We start from the raw sequence: 7,500 nt of genomic DNA, 5'->3' as shown, positions 1-7,500 counted from the left end.
GCATAAGGAACAAATAGATAGTTGCATGTCGGATGCGATCATACCAGCACTAAAGCACCGGATCCCATCAGAACTCCGAAGTAAAGCGTGCTTGGTCGAGAGTAGTACTAGGATGGGTGACCTCGTGGGAAGTCCTCGTGTTGCATTCCCCTTTTTAAATATATTTTTGCGCCACGTGACAAGGATGACGCGGGACCGTGATCTATATGACCTCGTTTTCTTTTTTCTCACGTTTACTAGTTTTCTTATTTTTGACGTTTGTGATATGTTTTAGCTTGCCCCTCCCGTGTCCATTGCCACATTTGCCTCGAGAACAGAGACGAGTTTAACACAAGAATTTCACCGCTCCCTCTCTACCCCGACAACACGAGCACCGCCACGACCTGTGTGACTTTTCCCACCGCGCATGACACCCAACGACTACTACTACTACTACTACTACTACTACTACTACTAGTAGTAGTAGTAGTAGTAGTACTAGTAGTAGTAGTAGTAGGGGCAAGCATAAGGAACAAATAGATAGTTGCATGTCGGATGCGATCATACCAGCACTAAAGCACCGGATCCACTGAGAACTCCGAAGTTAAGCGTGCTTGGGCGAGAGTAGTACTAGGATGGGTGACCTCCTGGGAAGTCCTCGTGTTGCATTCCCCTTTTTAAATATATTTTTGCGCCACGTGACAAGGATGACGCGGGCGGTGATCTATATGACCTCGTTTTCTTATTTTTGACGTTTATTAGTTTTCTTATTTTTGACGTTTGTGATATGTTTTAGCTTGCCCCTCCCGTGTTCATTGCCACATTTGCCTCGACAACGGAGACGAGTTTAACACAAGAATTTCACCGCTCCCTCTCTACCCCGACAACACGAGCACCGCCACGACCTCTGTGACTTTTCCCACCGCGCATGACACCCAACGACTAGTAGTAGTAGTAGTAGTAGTAGTAGTAGTAGTAGTAGGGGCAAGCATAAGGAACAAATAGATAGTTGCATGTCGGATGCGATTATACCAGCACTAAAGCACCGGATCCCATCAGAACTCTGAAGTTAAGCGTGCTTGGGCGAGAGTAGTACTAGGATGGGTGACCTCCTGGGAAGTCCTCGTGTTGCATTCCCCTTTTTAAATATATTTTTGCGCCACGTGACAAGGATGACGCGGGACCGTGATCTATATGACCTCGTTTTCTTTTTTTTGACGTTTACTAGTTTTCTTATTTTTGACGTTTGTGATATGTTTTAGCTTGCCCTTCCCGTGTCCATTGGCACATTTGCCTCGACAACGGAGACGAGTTTAACACAAGAATTTCACCGCTCCCTCTCTACCCCGACAACGCGAGCACCGCCACGACCTCTGTGACTTTTCCCACCGCGCATGACATCCAACGACTAGTAGTAGGGGCAAGCATAAGGAACAAATAGATAGTTGCATGTCGGATGCGATCATACCAGCACTAAAGCACCGGATCCCATCAGAACTCCGAAGTTAAGCGTGCTTGGGCGAGAGTAGTACTAGGATGGGTGACCTCCTGGGAAGTCCTCGTGTTGCATTCCCCTTTTTAAATATATTTTTGCGCCACGTGACAAGGATGACGCGGGACCGTGATCTATATGACCTCGTTTTCTTTTTTTTGACGTTTACTAGTTTTCTTATTTTTGACGTTTATGATATGTTTTAGCTTGCCCCTCCCGTGTCCATTGCCACACTTGCCTCGACAACGGAGACGAGTTTAACACAAGAATTTCACCGGTCCCTCTCTACCCCGACAACACGAGCACCGCCACGACATGTGTGACTTTTCCCACCGCGCATGACACCCAACGACTACTAGTAGTAGTAGTAGTAGTAGTAGTAGTAGTAGTAGTAGTAGTAGTAGTAGTAGTAGGAGGAGGAGGAGTAGTAGTAGGAGCAGCAGCAGCAGCAGCAGCAGTAGTAGCAGCAGTAGCAGGAGTACTAGCAGGAGGAGGAGGAGTAGCAGGAGTAGCAGGAGCAGGAGTAGCAGGAGCAGGAGTAGCAGTAGCAGGAGCAGCAGTAGCAGTAGCAGTAGCAGTAGCAGTAGGAGCAGTAGCAGTAGTAGTAGTAGCAGTAGTAGTAGGAGCAGGAGTAGCAGTAGCAGGAGCAGCAGTAGCAGTAGCAGTAGCAGTAGCAGTAGGAGCAGTAGCAGTAGTAGTAGTAGCAGTAGTAGTAGGAGCAGTAGTAGTAGTAGTAGTAGTAGTCGTAGTAGCAGGAGCAGGAGCAGGAGTAGTAGCAGGAGCAGGAGTAGTAGCAGGAGCAGGAGGAGGAGCAGGAGCAGGAGCAGGAGCAGGAGCAGTAGTAGTAGTGGTAGTAGTAGTGGTAGTAGTAGTGGTAGTAGTAGCAGTAGCAGGAGCAGTAGTGGTAGTGGTAGTAGTAGTGGTAGTGGTAGTAGTAGTAGTAGTAGTAGTAGTAGTAGGAGCAGCAGCAGCAGCAGCAGCAGTAGCAGCAGCAGCAGTAGCAGCAGCAGCAGCAGCAGTAGCAGCAGCAACAGTAGTAGCAGCAGTAGCAGGAGTAGTAGTAGTAGGAGGAGTAGTAGCAGGAGTAGCAGGAGCAGGAGTAGCAGTAGCAGGAGCAGCAGTAGCAGTAGCAGTAGCAGTAGCAGTAGGAGCAGTAGCAGTAGTAGTAGTAGCAGTAGTAGTAGGAGCAGCAGTAGTAGCAGGAGCAGGAGCAGGAGCAGGAGTAGTAGCAGGAGCAGGAGTAGTAGCAGGAGCAGGAGTAGTAGCAGGAGCAGGAGCAGGAGCAGGAGCAGGAGCAGGAGCAGGAGCAGGAGTAGTAGCAGTAGTCGTAGTAGCAGGAGCAGGAGCAGGAGTAGTAGCAGGAGCAGGAGTAGTAGCAGGAGCAGGAGGAGGAGCAGGAGTAGGAGCAGGAGCAGGAGCAGGAGCAGTAGTAGTAGTGGTAGTAGTAGTGGTAGTAGTAGTGGTAGTAGAAGCAGTAGCAGGAGCAGTAGTGGTAGTGGTAGTCGTAGTGGTAGTGGTAGTAGTAGTAGTAGTAGTAGTAGTAGTAGTAGTAGTAGTAGTAGTAGTAGTAGTAGTAGTAGTAGTAGCAGTAGTAGGAGCAGCAGCAGCAGGAGCAGCAGCAGCAGCAGCAGTAGCAGCAGCAGCAATAGTAGCAGCAGTAACAGGAGTAGTAGCAGGAGGAGGAGTAGTAGCAGGAGTAGCAGGAGCAGGAGTAGCAGTAGCAGGAGCAGCAGTAGCAATAGCAGTAGGAGCAGTAGCAGTAGTAGTAGTAGCAGTAGTAGTAGGAGCAGTAGTAGTAGTAGTAGCAGGAGCAGGAGCAGGAGTAGTAGCAGGAGCAGGAGGAGGAGCAGGAGTAGGAGCAGGAGCAGGAGCAGGAGCAGTAGTAGTAGTGGTAGTAGTAGTGGTAGTAGTAGCAGTAGCAGGAGCAGTAGTAGTAGTGGTAGTAGTAGTGGTAGTAGCAGTAGCAGGAGCAGTAGTGGTAGTGGTAGTAGTAGTGGTAGTGGTAGTAGTAGTAGGAGCAGTAGTAGTAGTAGTAGTAGTAGTAGTAGTAGTAGGTAGTAGTAGTAGGTAGTAGTAGTAGTAGTAGTAGTAGTAGTAGTAGTAGTAGTAGTAGTACTGGTAGTAGTAGTAGTAGTAGTAGTAGTAGTAGTAGTAGTAGTAGTAGTAGTACTGGTAGTAGTAGTAGTAGTAGTACTGGTAGTAGTAGTAGTAGTAGTAGTAGTAGTAGTAGTAGCAGTAGTAGTAATAGTAGTAGTAGTAGTAGTAGTAGTAGTAGTACTGGTAGTAGTAGCAGTAGTAGTACTGGTAGTAGTAGTAGTAGTAGTAGTAGTAGTAGTAGTAGTAGTAGTAGTAGTAGTAGTAGTAGTAGGGGTAAGCATAAGGAACAAATAGATAGTTGCATGTCGGATGCGATCATACCAGCACTAAAGCACCGGATCCCATCAGAACTCCGAAGTAAAGCGTGCTTGGGCGAGAGTACTACTAGGATGGGTGACCTCCTGGGAAGTCCTCGTGTTGCATTCCCCTTTTTAAATATATTTTTGCGCCACGTGACAAGGATGACGCGGGACCGTGATCTATATGACCTCCTTTTCTTTTTTTTTGACGTTTACTAGTTTTCTTATTTTTGACGTTTGTGATATGTTTTAGCGTGCCCCTCCCGTGTCCATTGCCACATTTGCCTCGAGAACGGAGACGAGTTTAACACAAAAATTTCACCACTCCCTCTCTACCCCGACAACACGAGCACCCCGACGACCTCTGTGACTTTTCCCACCGCGCATGACACCCAACGACTACTAGTAGTAGTAGTAGTAGTAGTAGTAGTAGTAGTAGTAGTAGTACTAGTAGTAGTAGTAGTAGTACTAGTAGTAGTAGTAGTAGTACTAGTAGTAGTAGTAGTAGTACTAGTACTAGTAGTAGTAGTAGTAGGGGCAAGCATAAGGAACAAATAGATAGTTGCATGTCGGATGCGATCATACCAGCACTAAAGCACCGGATCCCATCACAACTCCGAAGTTAAGCGTGCTTGGGCGAGAGTAGTACTAGGATGGGTGACCTCCTGGGAAGTCCTCGTGTTGCATTCTCCTTTTTAAAAATATATTTTTGCGCCACGTGACAAGGATGACGCGGGACCGTGATCTATATGACCTCGTTTTCTTATTTTTGATGTTTACTAGTTTTCTTATTTTTGACGTTTGTGATATGTTTTAGCTTGCCCCTCCCGTGTCCATTGCCACATTTGCCTCGACAACGGAGACGAGTTTAACACAAGAATTTACGGCTCCCTCCCTACCCCGACAACACGAGCACCGCCACGACCTCTTTGACTTTTCCCACCGCGCATGACACCCAACGACTAGTAGTAGTAGTAGCAGTAGTAGGAGTAGTAGTAGTAGTAGTAGCAGTAGTAGCAGTAGTAGTAGGCGCAAGCATAAGGAACAAATAGATAGTTGCATGTTGGATGCGATCATACCAGCACTAAAGCACCGGATCCCATCAGAACTCCGAAGCTAAGCGTGCTTGGGCGAGAGTAGTACTAGGATGGGTGACCTCCTGGGAAGTCCTCGTGTTGCATTCCCCTTTTCAAATATATTTTTGCGCCACATGACAAGGATGACACGGGACCGTGATCTATATGACCTCGTTTTTTATTTTTGACGTTTACTAGTTTTCTTATTTTTGACGTTTGTGATATGTTTTAGCTTGCCCCTCCCGTGTCCATTGCCACATTTGCCTCGAGAACGGAGACGAGTTTAACACAAGTATTACACCGCTCCCTCTCTACCCCGACAACACGAGCACCGCCACGACCTCTGTGACTTTTCCCACCGCGCATGACACCCAATGACTAGTAGTAGTAGTAGTAGTAGTAGTAGTAGTAGTAGTAATAGTAGTAGTAGTAGTAGTACTACTAGTAGTAGTAGTAGTACTAGTAGTAGTAGTAGTAGGGGCAAGCATAAGGAACAAATAGATAGTTGCATGTCGGATGCGATCATACCAGCACTAAAGCACCGGATCCCATTAGAACTCCGAAGTTAAGCATGCTTGGGCGAGAGTAGTACTAGGATGGGTGACCTCCTGGGAAGTCCTCGTGTTGCATTCCCCTTTTTAAATATATTTTTGCGCCACGTGACAAGGATGACGCGGGACCGTGATCTATATGACCTCGTTTTCTTATTTTTGACGTTTACTAGTTTTCTTATTTTTGACGTTTGTGATATGTTTTAGCTTGCCCCTCCCGTGTCCATTGCCACATTTGCCTCGACAACGGAGACGAGTTTAACACAAGAATTTCACCGCTCCCTCTCTACCCCGACAACACGAGCACCGCCACGACCTCTCTGACTTTTCCCACCGCGCATGACACCCAACGACTAGTAGTAGTAGTAGTAGTAGTAGTAGTAGTAGTAGTAATAGTAGTAGTAGTAGTACTAGTAGTAGTAGTAGTAGGGGCAAGCATAAGGAACAAATAGATAGTTGCATGTCGGATGCGATCATACCAGCACTAAAGCACTGGATCCCATCAGAACTCCGAAGTTAAGCGTGCTTGGGCGAGAGTAGTACTAGGATGGGTGACCTCCTGGGAAGTCCTCGTGTTGCATTCCCCTTTTTAAATATATTTTTGCGCCACGTGACAAGGATGACGCGGGACCGTGATCTATATGACGTCGTTTTCTTATTTTTGACATTTACTAGTTTTCTTATTTTTGACGTTTGTGATATGTTTTAGCTTGCCCCTCCCGTGTCCATTGCCACATTTGCCTCGACAACGGAGACGAGTTTAACACAAGAATTTCACCGCTCCCTCTCTACCCCGACAACACGAGCACCGCCACGACCTCTTTGACTTTTCCCACCGCGCATGACACCCAACGACTAGTAGTAGTAGTAGTAGTAGTAGCAGTAGTAGCAGTAGTAGCAGTAGTAGTAGGGGCAAGCATAAGGAACAAATAGATAGTTGCATGTCGGATGCGATCATACCAGCACTAAAGCACCGGATCCCATCAGAACTCCGAAGTTAAGCGTGCTTGGGCGAGAGTAGTACTAGGATTGGTGACCTCCTGGGAAGTCCTCGTGTTGCATTCCCCTTTCTAAATATATTTTTGCGCCACATGACAAGGATGACACGGGACCGTGATCTATATGACCTCGTTTTCTTATTTTTGACGTTTACTAGTTTTCTTATTTTTGACGTTTGTGATATGTTTTAGCTTGCCCCTCCCGTGTCCATTGCCACATTTGCCTCGAGAACGGAGACGAGTTTAACACAAGAATTACACCGCTCCCTCTCTACCCCGACAACACGAGCACCGGCACGACCTCTGTGACTTTTCCCACCGCGCATGACACCCAACGACTAGTAGTAGTAGTAGTAGTAGTAGTAGTAGTAGTAGTAGGGGCAAGCATAAGGAACAAATAGATAGTTGCATGTCGGATGCGATCATACCAGCACTAAAGCAGCGGATCCCATCAGAACTCCGAAGTTAAGCGCGCTTGGGCGAGAGTATTACTAGGATGGGTGACCTTCTGGGAAGTCCTCGTGTTGCATTCCCCTTTTTAATTATATTTTTGCGCCACGTGACAAGGATGACGCGGGACCTTGATCTATATGACCTCGTTTTCTTATTTTTGACGTTTACTAGTTTTCTTATTTTTGACGTTGGTGATATGTTTTAGCTTGCCCCTCCCGTGTCCATTGCCACATTTGCCTCGACAACGGAGACGAGTTTAACACAAGAATTTCACCGCTCCCTCTCTACCCCGACAACACGAGCACCGCCACGACCTCTCTCACTTTTCCCACCTCGCATGACACCCAACGACTAGTAGTAGTAGTAGTAGCAGTAGTAGCAGTAGTAGGAGTAGTAGCAGTAGTAGCAGTAGTAGTAGGGGCAAGCATAAGGAACAAATAGATAGTTGCATGTCGGATGCGATCATACCAGCACTAAAGCACCGGATCCCACAGAACTCCGAAGTTAAGCGTGCTTTGGCGAGAGTAGTACTAGGATGGGTGACCTCCTGGGAAG

At 47.0% G+C, this 7,500-nt stretch overlaps 12 non-coding genes across 12 annotated transcripts in view; all 12 read left to right on the top strand.

Annotated features, from left to right (window-relative positions):
• Positions 1-30: 30 nt before the first annotated feature.
• On the top strand, positions 31-149 carry LOC123415778. Its single transcript, XR_006615476.1, has one exon. It is a non-coding gene; the product is annotated as a 5S ribosomal RNA (ribosomal RNA).
• Positions 150-532: 383 nt separating this feature from the next.
• LOC123416172 lies at positions 533-651 on the top strand. The gene has a single exon (XR_006615848.1). It is a non-coding gene; the product is annotated as a 5S ribosomal RNA (ribosomal RNA).
• Positions 652-997: 346 nt separating this feature from the next.
• Positions 998-1,116, top strand: LOC123415373. The gene has a single exon (XR_006615093.1). It is a non-coding gene; the product is annotated as a 5S ribosomal RNA (ribosomal RNA).
• Positions 1,117-1,433: 317 nt separating this feature from the next.
• On the top strand, positions 1,434-1,552 carry LOC123415963. Its single transcript, XR_006615651.1, has one exon. It is a non-coding gene; the product is annotated as a 5S ribosomal RNA (ribosomal RNA).
• A 2,323-nt stretch (positions 1,553-3,875) lies between these two features.
• On the top strand, positions 3,876-3,994 carry LOC123415735. The gene has a single exon (XR_006615436.1). It is a non-coding gene; the product is annotated as a 5S ribosomal RNA (ribosomal RNA).
• A 444-nt stretch (positions 3,995-4,438) lies between these two features.
• Positions 4,439-4,557, top strand: LOC123415957. Its single transcript, XR_006615646.1, has one exon. It is a non-coding gene; the product is annotated as a 5S ribosomal RNA (ribosomal RNA).
• A 375-nt stretch (positions 4,558-4,932) lies between these two features.
• On the top strand, positions 4,933-5,051 carry LOC123416653. The gene has a single exon (XR_006616261.1). It is a non-coding gene; the product is annotated as a 5S ribosomal RNA (ribosomal RNA).
• Positions 5,052-5,457: 406 nt separating this feature from the next.
• LOC123415436 lies at positions 5,458-5,576 on the top strand. Its single transcript, XR_006615155.1, has one exon. It is a non-coding gene; the product is annotated as a 5S ribosomal RNA (ribosomal RNA).
• A 383-nt stretch (positions 5,577-5,959) lies between these two features.
• LOC123416787 lies at positions 5,960-6,078 on the top strand. The gene has a single exon (XR_006616388.1). It is a non-coding gene; the product is annotated as a 5S ribosomal RNA (ribosomal RNA).
• A 362-nt stretch (positions 6,079-6,440) lies between these two features.
• LOC123415633 lies at positions 6,441-6,559 on the top strand. Its single transcript, XR_006615342.1, has one exon. It is a non-coding gene; the product is annotated as a 5S ribosomal RNA (ribosomal RNA).
• Positions 6,560-6,906: 347 nt separating this feature from the next.
• LOC123416358 lies at positions 6,907-7,025 on the top strand. The gene has a single exon (XR_006616024.1). It is a non-coding gene; the product is annotated as a 5S ribosomal RNA (ribosomal RNA).
• A 374-nt stretch (positions 7,026-7,399) lies between these two features.
• Positions 7,400-7,500, top strand: part of LOC123416384 — a 118-nt gene continuing 17 nt past the window's right edge. Inside the window, exon 1 of the ribosomal RNA XR_006616048.1 lies at positions 7,400-7,500. This exon is cut by the window's right edge and continues 17 nt beyond it. This is a non-coding gene — a ribosomal RNA (5S ribosomal RNA).

Source organism: Hordeum vulgare, unplaced genomic scaffold (genome assembly GCF_904849725.1).
Source record: "Hordeum vulgare subsp. vulgare unplaced genomic scaffold, MorexV3_pseudomolecules_assembly, whole genome shotgun sequence".
NCBI lineage: Eukaryota > Viridiplantae > Streptophyta > Magnoliopsida > Poales > Poaceae > Hordeum > Hordeum vulgare.
Note: the sequence above shows the minus strand (reverse complement) of the source record. Positions and strands in the feature narration are given on the sequence as shown.